This window comes from Gorilla gorilla, chromosome 7 (genome assembly GCF_029281585.2).
Source record: "Gorilla gorilla gorilla isolate KB3781 chromosome 7, NHGRI_mGorGor1-v2.1_pri, whole genome shotgun sequence".
Taxonomy (NCBI): Eukaryota; Metazoa; Chordata; class Mammalia; order Primates; family Hominidae; genus Gorilla; species Gorilla gorilla.
This window is the reverse complement of record NC_073231.2, coordinates 135,781,102-135,802,558: the sequence shown is the minus strand read 5'-3', so window position 1 is coordinate 135,802,558 and position 21,457 is coordinate 135,781,102. Positions and strand designations below refer to the sequence as shown.

The window sequence follows — 21,457 nt, the reverse complement described above, 5'->3', positions numbered from 1 at the left end:
TTCTTGGAAGATTGCACTGGGGGAAAAATAAAAAGAAGGCGTCATTTTGATTGCCACCGCCAGGTGACTGGCTGAGGCCAACAGCCAAGACTGAGCCAGGGCTGACGGCTGGGATGGTTTCCCAGGCCTGGGGTTCCTGTAATGTGGGGGAAGCCCGGAAGAGGTGACTTTTCTACCTTGGTCGGCATGCAGAAGTGGTCAGCTGGCCTGAGTTTTCTTCCTGAGGAGGCACATTGGAATTTGCACTCTAGATCCTTGCTGGGCTCACAGCACGGAGAAGGGCAGAGTGTGTGATGCAGGAGGCTGAAGTGGGTTCCAGCACAGGGAGACTTGGAAATGGTTTTCAGGTAAAGGCCGATATATGTTTCTGCCCTTCACTTTGGGAGATTTTCAAGTAATTTTGCTGTCTCTGACAGCCACCCCTTCTCCTTTCTCAGCTCCCAAAGTCTTCTGTGTGCCTCTCTTAGGATCCTTAGCTATGTGGGTCCCCCAACTCCCGACCCCCGTAAGTGCTACTATTATTTTTAAGAGACAGCGCAGACCCTTCTGTGCAGCAACGTGCTGCAGTTTGAGCATGTGCAGATTCATTTTGTTTGTGTTTTGACAGGGTCTCACGCATTGCTGAGGTTGAAGTAGTGCAGAAGTAGCGTGATCATGTCTTACTGCAGCCTTGACCTCTCAGGCTCAAGCCATCCTCCTACCTCAGCCTCCCAAGTAGCTGGGACCACGGGTGTGCACCACCATGCCCAACTAATTTTTTAATGTTTTGTAGAGATGGGGTCTCTCTATGTTGCCCGAACTCCTGGGCTCAAGGGATCCTCCCTGCCTTAGCCTCCCAAAGTGCTGGGATTACAGGTGTGAGTCACTGTGCCCGGCCCAGATTCATTTTTAATGACTGAACTGTGGAGTGGCCAGGGTTACCTGTAAAGGAGAGCTAGGGTTCTCGTTTTCCTGAGACTTAGAGAGAGTGCAGGACTTGGCCCAAGACCTTCAGTCAGGAAGGGGCAGATTGAGGGTTCTCGCCTAAGTCTTCAGCCTGCAGAGCTCACTTTTCTTCTTGCAGACGCTGAGTGGTCTTTGTGCTTCCTCTGGCACCTGACCTGCTGCCTGGCACATGCAGGAAACAGTACGTGTCTTTTGACAGAATGGGCAGAAGAATGATGGGTTCCCCTTTGCTCTTTGAGGATGTACATTCTTTTTCCATCTCAAGGTCAGTGCACTGGCCTGCAGTTGACCTTGAAATGGTTGTCCCGTGGTTCCTCCCTATGTGGAATCCTGGTCCCTGACAGCTCTTATATCAGGATCCAGAGACCCATGCACAGGAAGAACAGGAAGGATGCCCGAGGGACGCGGGTGCCAGGAGGTTGTGGCCTCACCCGTGCTCAGCATTACTGCCATCTCGTTAATTGAAGAGACCACGATTCATGTGGCTTTGGCGGTCTGGGACTTGGCTGTCTTCAGCGAAATCGTCCACCACTGAGCATTGTAAAGGAAGTGTTGTATAGCTGAAAATTCAGGTTTTAAGTATGAATTATATCAGATACACCTTCACTATCTCTTGGCTGTGCAGCCTTCTAGAGGTCACTACACTCTCGGCCCCCTCTTTTCCTCATCTCTAAACAGGCAAAAGAATCCCCATTGGTCTCCCAGGGCTCCCGAGTAAGAGAGTAAGATCCAAATTCATGCCTTGGTTTTCTTTCTCACTGCTCGCGTGCATGGAACCAAGTTTGTTGCCTTCTTGGAGCCTCAGTGTTCTCATCTGTAAAATGGGTGCATATGTCACGGGGATGTGTTGCTCCTGGCAGTAGCATAAGCAAAGTCCTTAGCATAGGCCCCTGTTCCCATTGCACACCCCGTATAATAGTGATCACCATCCATGATTATTGTTATCATCATCAACAACAGTAATAATCACTGTTTGCTCAGCAAGCATATAGGCATCTCAAAGGCCAGATTCATCTCTCTGTTTTAGCTTGAATTGGAGCTTCTTGAAAGAAAGAAATTCGGGTGGGAGGAGTGAAGGATTGATTTTTTTTCTCTTCCCTAAAGGGGATACTTGATAAAGGCCTGTTGAAGACGGATGCCTTGTGATCTTGTTTTTCATCCTTCTCTGGGCTCTCAGATGGATCAGGTCCTTTTGCTTCAGTAGAACTTTGGCAATTAAGTCTTTGATAGTCTTAAAATGGGTGATTGGCCTCACCAGGCTGAAAGAAAGGCAACTTTGTTAGCCTAGGATGCATGAGGTTAAGAGCAATATATTTTTTTTCCTCTCCTCCTTTTCTCTTTCTAGAGGCAGTGAAGGTTTTGAGGCCCTACAGCCTGGGTTCACATCCTGGCTCTGCCACTCACTAGCTCTGTGCCCTTGGCCAAGATACTTCGTTTCTGTTTGTCTTTCTCTTCATCTTTCAAACGAGGACTAACAGTCGCCACCTGGAAGTGTTGCTGTGACGATCAACCCAGAGGTTGTATGGAAAGTGCCCAGCAGAGAGCATGGCACCTAGTAGGTGCTCAGCAATGTCTGTTTCTTCCCTTAGCCCCTGGTGCTCTTTCTGTCCCTCCCCTGGTCCCATCATCTGTCCCCGCATCCAATGTCTTGCCCTCCCCCGACAGAGCTTCAGTTTCCTTTGGGAATAGAGCCCTTGGCTGGCAGGTCATTCCTGGATTAAACTTGGAGCCTCCAAGCTTTATGAAGTCCAAGTGTGCTATTTTAAACCAATTGTGGACTTTTGTGTGGCGCTTCCGCTGAATGGAAAGATCATTGTACCAGAGCTTGTCGAGAAGAGTAAATGGACGAGTCATGGAGCTTACATTCTGTCCCATTGATTTTTTTTTCCTTCTTTTGGAGGACTTACTAGCTGCCATCTGCTCCTTGAACATCGTGTTCATAAATATATAAATAATCGAAGTTGATGAGGAGGTTTGCTTAAAGAAGTGTTGCTGAGAGTGATTTTTATAAATATTTAAGATAATCTGAAATCATTAAAGGAATTGCGGGGTTTATTAAAAAACTGAAGACGTGTTTTGGAAAGGATCCTTTTCTTTACAAGCTGAATAAATGTCAAGAGTAGAGAAATGAGGGAAGAGAGCTTTCTGAACGTGGACATGGGATCCGTGTGGGTGAGTGGGCAGCCAGTCTGTCTGACTCTGCCAGGCCTCAGCGTTCTTTTTTTTTTTTTTAATTATTTTTATTTTTAGTTTTCGTTTTGAGATAGAGTCTCGCTCTGTCGCCCAGGCTGGAGTGCAGTGGTGCGATCTCAGCTCACTGCAAGCTCCGCCTCCCGGATTCATGCCATTCTTCTGCCTCAGCCTCCCGAGTAGCTGGGACTACAGGCACCCGCCACCATGCCTGGCTAATTTCTTTCTTTCTTTCTTTCTTTTTTTTTTTTGTATTTTTAGTAGAGATGGGGTTTCACCGTGTTTGCTAGGATGGTCTCAATCTGCTGACCTTGTGATCTGCCCGCCTCGGCCACCCAACGTGCTGGGATTACAGGCGTGAGCCACCATGCCTGGCCTAATTTTTATTTTTTGAGATGGAGTCTTGCTTTGTTGCCCAGGTTAGAGTGCAATGGCATGATCTCGGCTCACTGCAACCTCTGCCTCCCGGGTTCAAGTGATTCTCCTGCCCTAGCCTCCCGAGTAGCTGGGATTACAGGCGCGTACCACCACACCAGGCTAATTTTTGTATTTTTAGTAGAGACAGGGTTTCTCCATATTGGCCAGGCCGGTCTCAAACTCCTGACCTCAGGTGATCCACCCACCTCAGCCTCCCAATGTGCTGGGATTACAGGCGTGAGCCATTGCGCCTGGCCGCCTCAGCGTTCTTGAAAGCTTCCTGGGCTTCCTTGAGGGTTGGAGAGGGCCACTGAGTAATGTGTGCCAGGAGTCCCCCCGGGGAGCACACATTTCAGATTCTGCTTGTGAGAGTCAGTGGCGGGCTTCTAGAAGGTTCCTAAGGCAGATCTCTTTTGGTTAATGATGGGCTATGTTTTAGTGAGACCTGCTAAGGCCCATAGTTCTGGAGGCTTCTAGGTGGTAGAAGCAAGGGAGGGAGGAGTTGGAAGAGAATTTTCCAAACTTGAGTGTGCTGCGCATCACGTGGGGATTGCCTTAGAGGTTCTGAGCAGGGGCTGGGGCAGGGTGAGATGCTGCATTTTGAACACTTTTGCACATGATGTGATGCCTCTGGATTGTAGACCATACTTTGAGTGCAGTGGGCCAGGAGATCATCCAACCTGACCCTCTCCCCTTCATTCATTCAGGAGCCAGGCTGATGCTGATGGTGCAAATCTCTACATGACCCTGGAGGTTCCCAAGGTAGCTTAGTGGAGGAGGCAGGCATGCGAAAACACATATGACAAAGTGACGAAGGCCTAGGATGGACCTCAGGACAGGTGACATTGGGAGCAGGAAGGGGTGGGAGAGAGACCACCTCTGTCTGCCAGCAGGTGCCGAATAAGCCCAGGAGGGCCTAGATGCTGTGAGCCATTGAGATGGGGCTGCCTTCAGGGAGCGGGGGAGGAGAGGCAGTGTGAGCTGAAGGACTGAGCAGAAACCCCATACTCAGAGTTTCAGGCCTAAGCATCCAGTACTCTAATTTTAACACACAAGGGAACTGGGACCCCCTGGGGGGAAGCATCTTGACCAAGAGGCACAGTCAGGACTGGAACCTAGGCCTCTGGCTCCTGAGCCTGGTTTTTGCTCACCGCTCCACAGTGCCACCCTCTGCATCCACTGCTGTGTTTAGCAGTAAGGCTGTGAGAGCAGGAGGATGCTGAGGACTTTCCCTAGTTCAAAATGTGCCTCTGCCCTTGACCTTCCTTCAGCAGGGGACTAGGCACTTAAATCCAAAGTGAAAAAGAAGGCCCAACGTGGGAAAAGCGACAGCTTTGAAATCAACATAAACCATGCCAGAGACTAATCCTCTTTCTGTCTTTTCCCCCTCCTGGCACCAGCATCCTTCGACAAGAAGGTGGGGGAAGGACAGTGAGGGCCCCGTTGTGCAGAGGAGTTAAGGATGGGAAAGGCTTGGGCGTTAGGAGGAAGAAAAGCTCCATTCTTTCCTCATCTGCCTAATAGAGTCTCCTGTCACTGGCTCTGTCTGGCCGCTTTAAGCTCTTTGGAATTTACATCCAGTGCTCACTCAACAAAGCCTATTGCATGGCAGGGCTGATGGAGCCCTGGGCCTGCTTCTCAGTGCTGCATGACCTTGGGCAAATCACATCCCACTGCAGAACCAGAATTGTCATTGATGAAGCTGGGCTACTATCACCTGCTTCCCTGGAATGTTTGGAGGATTGAGTGGGATAATGTGTATCAAAGCATCTAGCATAGTCTAGCAGAAAGCCTCCATATACACATCCTTCTCCCATGGGGCATAGTCACAGGTGGGTGAGAGCTGTATGATTTGTCCAGGGCTATCCTTCTGGCAGAGATGGGATCTGAATTTAATGCAGGGGGACAGTTTTTCATGATGCTTTTGGGCCGGGCGCAGTGGCTCACACCTGTAATCCCAGCACTTTGGAAGGCCGAGGCAGGTGGATCACCTGAGGTCAGGAGTTCAAGACCAGCCCGGCCAACGTGGTGAAACCCTGTCTCTACTAAAAATACAAAAATTAGCTGGGCGTGTTGGCTGGCACCTGTAATCCCAGCTACTCGGGAGGCTGAGGCAGGAGAATTGCTTGAACCTGGGAGGCAGAGGTTGCAATGAGCCAAAATTGTGCCATTGCACTCCAGCCTGGGTGACAAGAGGGAAACTCTGTCTCAAAAAAAAAAAAAAAAAAAAAAAAAAGATGCTTTTGAACTCCTCAGATGGCTTTATGAAAAATGAAACACTTTGCCATGTTAGTGGTTGGCACCTTTGAAAAAGGACAGTGGCAGGTTGAGAAGCAAGGACCTTGGAGCCAAGGAGATCTTTGATTCAGACCCGACTCCCTGACTGTGAAGTCTTTTGCACATTGCATAACCTCTCTTGGCATCTCAGTGTCTGTTTTCCAGCTTGTTGTGGCTCTTAGGTCAGAAGATGTCTGAATATGCCTGACATAGGGTCTAGCATCAGTGAGTGCTCAGTAATTTGAGTCCCTGGTCTACAGAGCCTCAGTGCTGGGACTCAGGGAGAGGAACATGTAGACTAAGGGAAGTTTCTTTACCAGCCCCAGCTTTGTTCAAAACCAGAGTTGAAGTAGAATGCAGAAGACGACGTGGAAGTGAAACTTGGGCAATAACTTCCTAAAATGTCTGCTTTGCTCCCCTGAACTCTGGTTTTGTGTCTTGCCCTCTGCTTCTGGGACACGAGAGACCAACCAGTGTGTAGACAGATCAAACAGGCTTGCAAATGAAAGAATCAAATGGAGATTTCTGTGTTTTCTGAAAAGTGGTATTTTACAGTCATTCCTAAACATGCCTTCATAACTCTCAAGTTTTCAGGTCTTGAGGGAGGAGTGAGATTCATCCTGCCATTCAACAACAGAACAGTCACTGAGTGTGCACCTCCTGTGTACTAGGCCCCGTGATGGATCCACGTGGGGAATGATAGTGTGCGCCCCACAGTCACCCCACACATGTCCCTGAGGCCTGAACAGCTTGGAGAATGAAGGAGTTTGGGTTTATTTCTTTGGGTTAACTTAAACTCAGCCCTTCTAGGCCCATTCTTTTCACTCAGGAATTGGATAAGCTTTTCTGAGGGGTTTGGAATGGGATGGCAGGGAGAGTCACCAGACACCATGAATGACAGGCCAGCAGGTTGATGGTGGCGAGTGGAGCAGGAGCTAGGGAGTGAGGTCACATTTCTGGACTATGTGTGCAGGCAGCTATGGACCTGGCAGAAAGCCCCTCTATTTATTTATTTATTTAGAGACAGAGTCTTGCTCTGTCACCCAGGCTGGAGTGCAGTGGCACGATCTCGGCTCACTGCAACCTCCACCTCCCGGGTTCAAGCAATTCTCCTGCCTCAGCCTCCCGAGTAGCTGGGACTACAGGCGCCCGCAACCATACCTGGCTAATTTTTGTACTTTTAGTAGAGATGGAGTTTCACCATGTTGGACAGGCCGGTCTTGAACACCTGACCTCAGATGATCTGGCCGCCTCGGCCTCCTAAAGTGCTGGGATTACAGGCGTGAGCCACCATGCCTGGCCTGAAAGCCCCTCTTAACAGGGCTCCCATCAGGATCACGTCGTGGGTTTCTGTGATTTTTTGGTCTCCTTTATGGCAACATTAACTTTCTTTTATGGAGCATGGAGCAAGTGTCCTGTACTTTGTTATTGTTGTTTTTTTTGGAGATGGAGTTTCGCTCTTGTTGCCCAGGCTGGAGTGCAATGGTGCAATCTCGGCTCAGCGCAACCTCCGTCTCCCAGGTTCAAGCAATTCTCCTGCCTTAGCCTCCAAAGTAGCTGGGATTATAGGCCTGTGCCACCACGCCCAGCTAATGTTGTATTTTTAGTAGCGACAGGGTTTCACCATGTTGGGCAGGCTGGTCTCGAACTCCTGACCTCAGGCGATCCACCTGCCTTGGCCTCCCAAAGTGCTGGGATTACAGGCGTGAGCCACTGCGCCCGGCCATGTCATATACTTTGAATATTTTATTTCTTACTTTCCTGGTAACTCTGTGAGGCAGGTAATATTATTCCCGTTTTACAGATGAGGAAACTGAGAAAACCTGGAGGCTGATAAAAAGCAGAGCTGGAATTCAAACATACCAGGCCAGCTTCAGTGCCCACCTCCTGTTTTTACTACCTCCTTTGGGTGAACCTCAAACGTAACTGGAAAAGTCTATGAATGGAGTTGTGTAGCCAAGAGCAGACACTGCTCCTGCTGGACCCTGCTGGGAGAGGGCGGTGGTTTTCTCAGTGGGCATCTCATAACGACGGGCATCTCAGCAGCCCTCAGGGCCAAGAACCACCTACTGCAAACTCGTCAGCCAAGGAAGCTCAGAATTTATAATTGTGGTTGTAAGTAGATTACTTGAGCTAATGTGAGCAGTGAGGTTTTTGGTAAAGTTAGTGTGAAACTGACTCATACTAATAATCTACCTCTTGATGCATTTGGTGTTGCGATCTGTAGCACTTTGCATTGTCTGCATACATGCATCTCCACTAGAAAAGATTTGGGGGAAAGAAAGGTCCTGAGACCATACACTCTGGGGGATTGAATTTGAAAGGAAAATTTCAATGTTTGGATGCTGGTCCATGTAGACTTGAGCAAATAAGGTGCACATAGGATTTATACCTCTGCTTTCAAGTCACCCCACCCATTTTCTATATGTGACCTTGCCAGCATACTCTATGCACGTGTTCCCCCTTCTGCAGGATTTCTTTAATCTGCTCATACCTTGGGTGTGCTTACGCTTCTTGGGTGGGAGGGTCCAGATATATATATATATACACATATATATATATATGTATATATATATAAAATTTGTGTTTTTAGTAGAGACGGGGTTTTACCATGTTGGCCAGGCTGATCTCGAACTCCTGACCTCAGGTGATGCACCTGCCTCGGCCTCCCAAATAAATATATATATATATATATTTTATTTTATTTTATTTTATTTTATTTTTTGAGATGAGAGTCTTGCTACGTTGCTCAAGCTGGACTCACTGTCCTGGGTTCAAGTGATCCTCCCACTTCAGCCCCCCAAGTAGATGGGACTATAGGTGCACACCACTGTACCCGGCAAGCCAGATTCTTTTTCTTCTTTTTTTCTTTTGAGACAGAGTGTCACTTTGTCACCCAAGCTGGAGTACAGCGGCGTGATCTTGGCTCACTGCAACCTCCGCTTCCTGGGTTCAAGCGATTCTCATACCTCAGCCTCCCGAGTAGCTGGAATCACAGGTATGGACCACCACGCCCGGCTAATTTTTGTATTTTTAATAGAGACAGGATTTTACCATGTTGGCCAGGTGAGTCTCAAGCTCCTGACCTCAAGTGATCTGCCTGCCTTGGCCTCCCAAAGTGCTGGGATTACAGGCGTGAGCTACCGCGCCCAGCCTGGAGTCATATTTTTAATGAGCATTCTAAGTGATTCTGATGCAGAGGTCCCTGTCACTGGGTTAGAGAAATATCTATTAAGGGTAATCTGCCCATTGTCATCTATTCTGAGGGTGTTGGGCATGGGGTGGCTGGTGTGAGATAGAAAGGACAGTGGAGATCACCTAGTCCCATCTTTTCCAGCCTTTACATTTTTTTTTTTTTTTAAGAGATGAGGTCTCACTATGTTACCCAGGTTGATCTTGAACTCTTGAGCTCAAGTGATCCTCCTGCCTCAGCCTCTCAAAGTGCTGGAATTATAGGTTCCCAGCTTTTAATTTTTAAGGCACAGATGGAGCTGTGAAAGAGGAAGCATCTCCCAGCTAGAGGTGACCCACCTGGGGACCCCATCACCCTAGATGCTGAGGAGGTCAGCATCTCACACAATGTAACCTCTTGTTAGAATCTCGCTTTTGGGGCTCTGATTCCAGTCGAAGGTGGAAGACTGTTCAGAGGCAATGGAAGCCCAGAGAGGTGATGTGTGTTGTCCAGTGTCACACAGGAGTGTGACAATCATCTAGGCCACTCTTCATTTAAAGAAGGAGGGACCAGGCCAGGGACGTGAAAGCCCGCTAAGGGACCCAGCAGTGAGGAGGGCGAGTTCTTTTGACCAGATAGCCTGTCCCTGGGAGGCGGGTTGTGAAGCCACGAGGCCCTGCCCTAGCACCCACCAGCCTAGGTCCTGGTTTCCTGTTCTGATCCGAGCTGGTCTGATTTTCCGCTGGTTCCTAACAGACAGACACGTGCCCCCAAGACCTAAAAGCACCAAAGGAGAAGAAACTCTGCTCAACAGAGTCCCATCTTCATGGTGAAGTTCAGAAGTCAGCACAGTAGGCAAAAAAATAAAAAATAAAAAATTCTGTGAAGTTCAGGAGTCAGCACAGTAGGCAAAAAATAAAAAATGAAAAATTCCTGGCCAGCCACGGTGGCTCATGCCTGTAATCCCAGCACTTTGGGAGCCTGAGGCAGATGGATAACGAGGTCAGGAATTTGAGAACAGCCTGACCAACATGGTGAAGCCTTGTCTCTACACTAAAAATACAAAAATTAGCCAGGTGTGGTGGCACGTGCCTGTAATCCCAGCTACTCGGGAGGCTGAGGCAGGAGAAACGCTTGAACCGGGGAGGCAGAGGTTGCAGTGAGCCGAGATTGTGCCACTGCACTCCAGCCTGGGCAACAAAGCGAGACTCCATCTCAAAAAGAAAAAAAAAAAAAAAATTCCTGACAATCTCCCGAGTTGTTCCTGAAGGTTGGTTTTCCATGCGCTGGTTTTGTGTGTGTGATGCTGTACAGGAACATCAGTGAGTCAATGCATAAAAGAAACTGCAGTAGACAATATACGATAAAGTACAATGCACAATATACAAAAAATAGGAAACAGAGTACTATAGTTCTTTTAGAATTTGTCCAGCAGGCTTTCTAGTTTTCCCACACTAAGAAACAAAAACAAAAAAACAAAAAAACCCGTAGAAACAAATACAAATAAATACAATAGGCAAAATACACTTTTATATTATTTAAGGTTTTTAAAATGGAAAAAGAAAAGCATTTGGCCCTTTGAGTATAGCTGAATTTGGCTCAGTGAAATGAGGGTATGGCTGGGTGGCACACGCCTGCCGTCCCAGCTATTCAGGAGGCTCAGGTGGGAGGATTGATTGAGCCCAGGAGTTTGAGACCAACCTGGGCAACATAGGGAGACCCCTGTCTTTAAACAAAAAATAAAAAAGAAAATGAGGGTACAGAGGAATCCCATTGTACGTTTGATGCACTGAGGGCATCTTCGGAATGTGCGAAGTTGTCTTGATACCCAGTGGGGGTGTTACCTGTGTATGTGTGATTATCTGAGGGTCTCTCATGCTTGAGTGTGATAACCTTGGAGAGAGTTTCTGGATGTCTAGTTGTCTGCTGTGAGAGACAGAGTGGACAGAGGGAGACAGCCTTTCTTGACCTGGTGAGGCCAAAATAAATAAATAGATAAATAAATAAAGCAGAGTCTTTTTGGTTACCGCAGCCCCTAGAATTAGGCCCCTTCTGACTTTGTCATCGTTCCTGCACGTCTCAAATCTGCAGTTGAAGGCCCCATCCAGGAGTTGATCTGAAAGGGCTTCGGCCTCCTGGGCCTTTGGATTTGATCCCATAGTCCTTGAGGCCCTGCCTGAGTGGACCTGTCTCAGAATAAATGAGGAATAAACGAGGTATGACCTTTGAACGTCCCCCACTGTCCCCCATGATCAATGTGGTTGGAAAATGCTTCTCCCTAGATAAACTCATCATTGTCCCAACACCTTGGACACCTAAAACCAAAAGAAGAGGAACCTGATCTTTCGTTTTCCCTGATCATCCCCAAATAGCTGCTGGGTGAGGAGGGAGCATTTGATTCCACCTTGGAGCTTATCCTCGAATGCATTATGGATCTCTCATTCAGCAGGGCAGAGCTGAAAAGCACCTGAGATTGTGCAGCTAATGTGCAGAGACCAGAATGTTCCATAAGAACTCACTCCAGAGAAAACCCAACAGGTGTCCCTGACCCTGCGCTGTGATGCCTGTGAAAGGTGTCACCCCAGTGAAGGTGCATGCATTTTCTTGCTGGTGGCCAACCAGGTCTTCGAGTGACCCTTCTGGGCAACTATTGCAATTGATGTCAAGAGCCTTGAACATCTTCATAACCTTTGACCCAGGGAACCCACTTTGGGAATCTTTCCTAAGAAAAACAGTAAAAAATATGGACAGAATGTTGCATAAAGATTTTTAGCTCAGCTTTATGTTGTTGTTGTTGTTAAGACAGGGTCTCACTCTGTCAACTAGGCTGGAGTGTAGTGGCACGATCATGATGCAGCCTTGACCTCCAGGGTTCAAGCGATCCTCCCACCTCAGCCTCCCGAGTACCTCAGTTTTCAGTTCAATTGGGAACAGCAGTGGGTTCCCTAATTTGATTCCAGAGGCTTCTTCAGAATCCTCTGGAGTAACTACAGTTACTCACATAGATTGGCAAGTGCCATCTCTAGAGGCAGAAGCTGGGACCACAGGTGCCTGCCACCATACCTGGCTCATTTTTTTATTTTTAGTAGAGATGAAGTCTTGCTGTGTTGCCCACACTGGTCTCAAATTCGAGCTCAAGCCACCCTCCTCGCTTGGCTTCCCAAAGTGTTGGGATTACAGGCGTGGGCCACCGCACCTGGCTAGCTCAGTTTTTTACAGTAACAAAATAAATTGGAAATAATCTAAGTGTCTGACAGTAACCACATACTTAAATCAGTTATGCTTTAGCCACATGGTGGAATATTACACGGCCCCTCAAAGTCAGGGCCATGGAGGCTGTGAGGAGACTTAGAAAACCATCTGTCATTTATAGGAAACAAGACTTTGAGGAAATAGACCAAAATGGTGTCAGAGGTTGTGTGAGGGAGATAAGAATATGGAGATATTCTTTCCCTTTCTCTCATTTGCACATTTTTTTCTAATGTGATTATGTTACTTTTATTGTAAGAAAACCTTCCCTTCTCCCCTTCTTTTTTCCTCTCCACTAAGAGTCTCCTCTTCTTTTCTTCTCTTCTGTTGCCCAGGTTAGAGTGCTGTGGTGTGATCACAGCTCACTGCAGCCTCGACCTCCCTGGCTCAGGTGATCCTCCTGCCTCAGCCTCCCGAGCAGCTGGGACCACAGGTGCATGCCACTACATCTGATTAATTTTTTAATTATTTGTAGAGATGGGGTCTCCCTATGTTACCCAGGCTAGTCTAGAACTTCTGAGCGGAAACAGTCCTCCCGCCTTGGCTTCCCAAAGTGCTGGAATTACAGATGTGAGCCACTGAGCTTGGCCTCTTTTCTTCTTCTCTAAGAAACCTAAAATACTGCTGCTTTCAGGAAAACAGAGAAAACCAAAGTTTAGATGACTCTTCCTAAAAGATATACAACAAAAACAGATCAATTAGTAAAACTTAGGCCCAGGCATCCCTGAGGTGAAATACAGACAGGCCTGATTAAAGAAAGACAGCTAGCAATTCTTGAATGTAACAGCCACCATAGACATCTCCTAGGTCTATGCAGAAGACATTATTGTTGCTGTTTTATAAATGAGGAAACCTGGGGTCAGAGGGAGGTCACAAGATTTTTCTAGAATCTCACCATTCCTTCCAGGTGAACAGCTGATGGGATTAAGGAATCTAGAGACATCCCCCTACCAGTACCCATCTTCAGGTCCTATAGAAATTATTTTCAGGGCTGGGTGTGGTGGCTTGCACCTGTAATCCCAACACTTTTGGAGGTCAAGGCGGGCAGATCACTTGAGGTCAGGAGTTTGAGACCAGCCTGGCCAACGTGGTGAAACCCCACCTCTACTAACAATACAAAAGCTAGCCAGGCGTGGTGGCGCACGTGTAGTCCCAGCCACTCGTGAGGCTGAGGCAGGAGAATTGCTTGAACCCAGGAGGCGGAGGTTGCAGTGAGCCAAGATTGCGCCATTGCACCCCAGCCTGGGTGACAGAGTGAGACTCAATCTCAAAAAAAAAAAAAAAGAAAAAGAAATTATTTTCAGGGAAAGGTAAGATGAATGAGAGCCACTGATGAACAGTTGCCAAGTGTTTTCTGTTTGGGGGCTTCATGTAATTTCCAAAGCGAAATGAACTTTGGTTCAGGTGGTGGGAGCTGTGTTCAGTGTGTTCTCAATGGAAGGTGAGTGACCTTATGGCTCCAAGCACCTGACCAATCTCTCTGCTCCTGCCTCCTGGACGTCCAGGGAGCAAGGGTGCAGAGGGTGCGCCCAACTTCTCTTGGGGAGAGGGACCACTTTTCAGAACCCTCTTCCTGTGCTCTGTGGTGGGAGGCAGGGGCAGAAGAAAAGGATGCATCTGCCTCTGAGAAGCCCATACGGAGCAGACAGACGAAGGCACCCCAGCGGCTGGCTGAGCTATAACCGTTTATGGGATTGCAAATTTCCAGACAGACTCTTATGGTGTGTGATGCAGCCCACTTGTCATCTTTGCCTGTGTTTTGGAAGGGTTCGGATTCAATGCTCCTCAGCCATTTTTTAAAGGGAGGCACCAAAAATAGAAAGTACCTGGTAGGTAGGTACCAAACATATGTTTGATGAATGAGTGTATGAGTTAATTTTCTACTTTGGGTGGACAATTATTTTTTTGGGAGGACAATTTTTTATTATTAGTTTTTTTTTCTTTTAGAAACAGGGTCTTGCTCTGTTGTCCAGGTGCAATCATGGCTCACTACGGCCTCTAACTCCTGAGCTCCAGGGATCCTCCCACCTTGGCCTCCCAAAGGGCTGGGACTACAGGCTCTCTCCACTGTGCCTGGCTGATAATTTAAATTGACATATTTATTTATTTATTATTTTATTTTGAGACAGAGTCTTGCTCTGTCACCCATGCTGGAGTGCAGTGGTGCAGTCTTGGCTCACTGCAACCGCAACCTCTTGGGTTTAAGTGATCCTAGTGCCTCAGCCTCTGAGTAGCTGGGACTGTAGGCTTGAGCCACCACGGCTGGCTAATTTTTGTATTTTTAGTAGAGATGCGGTTTCACTATGTTGGCCAGGCTGGTCTCGAACTCCTGGCCTCAAGTGATCTGCCAGCCTCAGCCTCCCAAAGTGCTGGGATTACAGACGTGAGCCCCTGTGCCTGGCCTAAATTGGCATCTTTAAAACTATTCATTTCATGCCCAGGATTTATCATTTTGATGTGTGTATATAAGTATTTCTGTGATTAGATGCAAAAGGGGGACATGTCTTAGCATCTCAAATAGGCATTTATTGAATGTCCAGAAAAAACCCTAGGTTTGCTCATTGTCTTCCCCATCTCTATCCCTTACCCTACCTTTCTCTTGTCCTCACATCTGGGCTCTCTTCTCCTCAGCACCTGGGAAAGGAAGTGATAAGTAAGTCAGGTGCTGTGGCTGAAGGAGTGAAGAATGAACTCAGCTACTTGCTGAGCTGGGCCCTGGGCTCACCAAGCTGAGTCATGCTGAGTCATGCACGCTCCTTGTCCTTACAGTTTCGAGGGTCAGAGGAAGAAAATGAAGGACTAAAACACAAGGGGGACACGGTAACAGTAGAGGTTTCTGCTGGGTGTACATCATCTCATTTAATCCTCATCAAAACCTTATGGGAGGCTGGGTGCAGTGGCTGATGCCTGTAATCCCAACACTTTGGGAGGCAGAGGCAGGAGGATCGCTTGAGCCCAAGAGTTCCAGAGCAGCCTGGGCAACATCAGGAAGCCCCCATCTCTACAAAAAAATAAAAATATTTTCTGGGCGTGGTAGCACTCATCAGTAGTCCCAGGTATTCGGGAGGCTGAAGTGGGAGGACTGCATGAACTGGGAGGTCGAGCCTTCAGGGAGCCGTGATCGTGCCACTGCACTCCATCCTGGGCAACAGAGTGAGACTCTGTCTCCAGCATATTAAAAATACAAAAGCACAAAACCTTGTGGGAGATTCCATCCAACTTAGCCAATCGTTGGGGGTGCCCACCAGGCAGGAAGCAATTCTGGTAAAAGGTTTAGTTCTGGGAGGAGTTGGGGCCTGTGGCAGCTCCAAGGTTTTCATCACCTGAGGGTGTCAATTGCATCTGGTCCTTGGGTGCGTGGCGCACGTGGGCGTCACCTCTGCATCGTGTCACTAGCCCTGCCATTTGCTCACTCTGTGTTCCTGGGGGGTTATGTCACTTGTCTGAGCCTCCCTTCCCTTCCCTGTGGACAGGGATCCCGAGACAGGCCTGGTGGATGCAGTTCAGCATGTTTGTTGCAGGCCCTGGTGTGTTGCGGGCCCTGGTGACTAAGGTCGGCTCCTCCCCACTGGCCATACCTGGAGGGTGTTGTCACCTTGCTGCTCTCTCAGAGGAGTGTGGCTGCCTACTTGGCGGCAGCTGGGGTCTCTTCTACTCTGTCCCTGCTCCTCTGCCCCTCCTGCCTCCCACCCCCCCCCCCCCCCCCACGTTATTCTCAGAGCATGGGACAATTCCTCTGTTAGGGTGAATAATTGAGTGTTAACTCTAGGAACAGACGGCTATGAATAGATGCGAGGGAAGAAAGCGTTTTGCCAAGTTTGAGCTGAGCTGAGGATTGTCGGCGCTGAATTAAAGATGAGCTTCCTGGCTCTCTGTTCTACTTAGCATTGATCAAGCACCATGTCTTGAATTTTCAAAAAAAGAAGAAGGAGAAGAAAAAAGTCAGAAAGGGGTTTATATATTTCACTTGAGGTCAGGAGTTCCAGACCACCTTGGCCAGCATGGCGAAACCCCGTCTCTACTAAAAATCCAAAAATTAGCCGGGTGGGGTGGCACATGCCTGTAATCCCAGCTACCTGGGAGGCTGAGGCATGAGAATTACTTGAAGCTGGGAGGCAGAGGTTGCAGTGAGCTGAGATTGTGCCACTGCACTCCACCCTGGACGACAGAGCAAGAATTCATCTAAAAAAAAAAAAAAAAGAGATGAGTTTCCTTAAGACATTGCAAAGCCAACAACCCCCCCGGGGAGCCATATTAAAGCACCAATGGGAAATTTCGTCAGCAGTGCTTAATCAAAGGCATTGATTGTTTTCTGGGCCCCACTGGTTCCTGTCCCATTATTGTCCTTAATTGTGGAAACTTGTTCGTTAGGGTTTCATTAAGGCTGGCCCTGGCTGTTACCCCTCCTTTGCTCTCTTTGATCTCTGCAAAGTCATCCACTTCCTTGTGGAATCCTCAGGGTTCCTCAACATCTTTGCCACTCATGTTCAAATTCAGACCAGACCCCCATATATTTCATAACAGGGTCCTCCTCTGTACCCAGGTACCGACTTGGAAGGACGTAGTGTGTGAGAAGCTGTTATTGGGAGGGACCTTAGCCAGTATCTGGTGCAGTGGCCAGATGTGGACATTGAGGTCCTGAGATGAGCTGACAGTGCTCCGGAAGGGGCAGCCTCCGTTTCTGAGGTGTTTTTGTTTTTTTTGTTTTTTTTTTTTGAGACAGAGTCTCACTGTGTCACCAGGCTGGAGTGCAGTGGAGCGATCTCAGCTCACTGCAACCTCTGCCTCCTGAGTTCAGACGATTCTCTTGCCTCAGCCCCCTGAGTAGCTGGGACTACAGGCGTGCACTATCACGCCCAGCTAATTTTTGTATTTTTATTAGAAACAGGGTTTCACCATGTTGGCCAGGATGGTCTCGATCTCTTGACCTCATGATCCGCCTGCCTCGGCCTCCCAAAGTGCTGTGATTACAGGCGTGAGCCACTGCGCCTGGCCTGTTTCTGAGCTTCTTTAGGTGCCTCTTGTAATTTGAGCACAGTTTCTTCCTCCAAAGGCTGTCCCCAAGGAACCTGCAAATCCACAGGATTTTTAAATGCAGTCTTGACAGGCTATGTGACAACCTAGTGGCAGGAGGGGGAGGGGAACCCACATTAGCTGCATCGTGATTCTCCGGCTCTGTCCAGAGGAACTTAGCACGTATCTCCCACCAGGGACCAATTAATTCTGCAGGAAGTTATGGTTTACATTTTCCCCTGGAAGCTCAGGCCCTGCACACATTTATGTGCCTTGGCCCTCAGAGCATCCTCCTGCAAGTTTTGTTTAATCACAGTCATGACTGAAAACGCACAGCATTTTCCCGTGATTTTATTAGCTAGTCCTTACCCACATTTCATCTGCTTTCTCTTAAACACTTTTTTGGGTCTGTGTTTATAGACCCCGAATAAACACAAATCCTTGACTTTAATTAGGAAGCCAGCAATGGCCAAAAAAGGAGGCTCATTCTGTCTGTTTCTCTTCTACTGTGGATATTGAAAGGACAGTGAATGAGGACAGGGTATCCTGCAGTAGATAATAGAGTGGTCTTGGGGTGAAGTATTGTGTGGTGTCTCCTAACCCCCAATAGACCATGTTCCCTGGGTCAGCTTAAGTGACATCTTGAATAGATCACTTGGTATTCCCTCTCCCTCCTTTCCTCCCTCCCCCTTCCTTCCTTCCTTCCTTCCTTCCTTCCTTCCTTCCTTCCCTCCCTCCCTCCCTCCCTCCCTCCCTCCTTCCTTCCTTCACAAAGGCATACTGGCTTTTCATAACACCATTTCATGATGGTATCTTAGAGGGCAGTGATTTTTGCCTGTGTTCACGCTGGTATATTTGCACTTAGAATAGAACGTACTCTAGGTATTCAGTAAATATTTGTTTAATGAATAAGTGAGTTCCTGCCATTCCATTGTTAGGAATCCTTTTCTTTCTTTTAATCCCAGGCTTCTATCTTCAGGGTATCTTAAAAAAATACCCCGGAGGGAGGGTACAGAATACATTAGATCCCAAACAGTAAGTTGGTCACAGGAAGAGAGATGGAATTCTGCGGGCTGTGGAGGAGGGAGGGCTCAAAGCTGTCTGAGATGTAGAGAGTTGGTTTGGAAATTGGTATGAAGAGAGTGAGTGTAGAGACCCAGCTAGTTTACTAGCAGTAATATTGTGGGCAAGTCCCCCAAGCTCTCTGAGATAAATGTCCTAATCCACAAATGAGTAGGGAATGATAATGCCAGATTCTTACCTTGAGTCTCCCCTGCCCTTTCCCACTTGGCTTCTGTTTCCCCACGGCCCCTCTGTCCTCCTGGGTCTTCCCACTGGCACTTCCTCAGGACATCCGTTCTGCTTCACTGTGTGCCAGGCACTGTACTAGGCTCAGAGGATGCAGTGGTGGTTGGGGTGGATGAGTCCCTTTCGCATCTAAACCAGGAAGTTTAGATAGAAGGAGACCCAGTGCTGATACAGGGAGCTTGTGATGTAGGGAAGTCTGAGCTGCCGTGGCCTGTGGGGTGTGAGGTGGGGGTTGGGGGACATTGATCCCAGCCTGAGAGGTTAAGGAGGGCTTCCCATAGGAAGTGGCAACCAATCGGCTAGCGGCTGTGTTTAATTACTCTTTAGATTCTTAGCTCTAAGCAAAGTGCCTTGGTGTTCAATGAATGAATGAAGGAGTGGATGCCTGTAAAAGTGTCTTTCTTATAAACTGGAGTGTGCAGTGCAAATGGTAAGCGCTGGTATTATGATTGTGGGGGGTAGAGCAGGGGCACCTAAAACAGGGTTCATCTCCCAGTTTCCTGAGGACCAGCTGCTGACCAAGAGCTAAGGTCTGCCCAAGAGCACAGCCAACTGGCATGTTTGGGTCAGCCTCTGTGTCTTGTCTTCCACCCAGGGAAGCAGATTGCCATCTACCATGTTGACATCTTTAGCCTACCCGGTAGCCTGCAGCCCTTCCTAAAAGGACCTAGGTTTGCATATCCAGGCCTAGTCCTCTGGACCATGGTCCTCGGGCCGGTGGCTGACTAAGGAGGTAACTGACTGGGAGGAAGTATGTGTGTGTGTATGTGTGTGTGTTTAGAAATCTGTGATGCCCAGCAAATGCTAAAAAACATCTGGAATGCAAATTCACATCACTAACCTCTAACCCTCCATGACAGTTGCCATCCCCAGTGAAGCCTTCTCTTTTCTCCTCTCCTCCAGCTTACTGAGCTTGTGGTCAGGGATGGCAACTCATTCATCTTTGTAACTCCAGTGCCCAGCACGAGGCCAGGCACATCTGGGTCTTAGGACAGTTTGCTGAATGAATGAACAAGCTTGAGATAGTGTTATTCACAATGTAACTGATGCTGAATGGCTTCTAGGGTAGGGGAAGAGGGATGTTTCTGGAAATGACCTTTTGCTACTACTTTAGATGTTTTGCAATAGCAGATGCTTGAAATTCTGCTTCACACTTGTTCTCTGTGGTAAGAGATGAAGAAACACTTCCTTTGTTCACACTTGGCTCTGGGGCTGTGTAGACATGCAGAGGCTTCTCCCTCACTTCCGCCACCCTGGGAGCCTGAGTCCATTCTGTAGGTCTCTGTAGGACTCAGTCATGGTGTGATGGCACTCAGGGATCTACCTTTACTTAATTCTGCAGCTTGGTGGGTTGGTAGGTCTCATGGGTACTTTTTATATTTTGGGGTGCTCAACATTCCACCCACCTTCCTGGTTGGGGGAACCCTCAGTATGTAAGTCTTGGAGCGAGGCAGAGCCTCTTCTGCCAGTATGGAAGCTGAGGTGCACCACACATTCTTTCTCTCAGCCTGTGGCCTCAGCTTGGCCACATGACCACTGCCACCCTCTGCTCTGACCCTGGGCTGAGTACTGCACAGATGCAGGGGCAGGCAGAGGTTGTTTAGAGTTGAGGCCCAGTAGGAGTGGCAGTGTCTGCAGCAGACGTCCTGTGACGTGGCCTTGGCCACATTTTCCCCCTGCACAGTATCCATGGTCCTTTGTCTGAGCATGGCTCTGCACTTTGCCTGTTGATTCTGGGAGTTTCTCATATTTTCTCATCAAAATCCTCTTTTCCATAAAATAGTCATAGCTGATTTCTGTTGTCGATGTTCCATAGCCCTGACTGGTGTGTACCGCCAGGCTGTAGCAAGGTGCCCTGTGCCTGCTGTGGGCCTTGGTGACATGGTGACACGGGGAGCTTGGGTGTCTCTCTGCACCTGCCTCCCATTCTGGGAGGTAGACGGCCCCCCAGCCCGATGCCGTGCCTTGAACACCCAGGCTTCTGCGGTTCAGTTCCATAGAGGTGAACCCACCTTCTGTGTGGCAGGCACTGTGCTAAGCACAGGCATACAAAGATAAAGAAACCTGTATCAGCTTCCCGGGGCTGCTTTACACATCTCACAAACTGGGGACTCAACAGACATCTACTCTCTGAGAGCTGTTCTGGAGACTGGCAGTCCAAGGCGAAGGTGCCGGGAGGGTTGGTTCCCTCTTGGGGATGTGTGGGAGAGTCTGTTCCATGCCACCCCCTCCAGCTTCTGGAGTTTTGGGGCAGTCTTTGGCGTACCTTGGCTTGTAGGTGTGACACCGTCTGCTCGTGTTCACGTGGCCTTCTCCCTGTGTGTGTGTGTGTCTTCACGTGGTTATCACCTTATTAGGCCTCTCCCTACTCCTCTATGATCTCATGCTAACTCATTACATCTGCAAAGATCCTAAATCCAAATAAGGTTACGTTCTTTGACATTAGGAGTCAAGACTTCAGTGTATGAATTTTGGGGGACACAATTCAGTATATAACCAAGCAGTAATCCTGGACTTTAAGGAGCTTACAGTCCAGAGGTGGAGAGAGACACACAACTGGATGATGGTGTCCAGATGGTGGGAGAATTGAGGGAGGTAGGCAGAGGTGCTGTGGTGGCACAAGGACTCCTTTTTTTCTTTTTGAGACAGGGTCTGGTTTTGTCACCCAGGCTAGAGTGCAGTGGTGCGGTCTCAGCTCACTGCAACCTCCACTTCTTGGGTTCAAGTGCTTCTCCCACCTCAGCCTCACAAGTAGCTGGGACTACAGGTGTGAACCACCACGTCCGGCTAATTTTTTTTTTTTTTTTTTTTTTTTTTTTGAGAGAGAGTTTCGCTCTGTCGCCCAAGCTGGAATGCAGTGGCATAATCTTGACTCACTGCAACCTC

General features: G+C 48.3%; 1 protein-coding gene and 1 non-coding gene across 11 annotated transcripts in view; both read left to right on the top strand.

Annotated features, from left to right (window-relative positions):
* The window catches only part of CYRIB (CYFIP related Rac1 interactor B), a 175,266-nt gene that overhangs the window by 1,672 nt on the left and 152,137 nt on the right, over window positions 1–21,457 (top strand). For 2 of the 10 annotated variants that reach the window (XM_055349228.2, XM_055349225.2), the window contains exon 1: window positions 8,710–8,827. The exons of the other annotated variants lie outside the window; for them this stretch is intronic. The gene's annotated coding sequence lies outside the window, so the exon portion shown is untranslated. Of the gene's footprint in view, window positions 1–8,709; window positions 8,828–21,457 lie in introns of those variants that run through there. 10 annotated transcript variants of the gene reach the window in all.
* On the top strand, window positions 10,403–10,467 carry LOC115935679 (U7 small nuclear RNA). The gene has a single exon (XR_004071299.2). It is a non-coding gene; the product is annotated as a U7 small nuclear RNA (small nuclear RNA).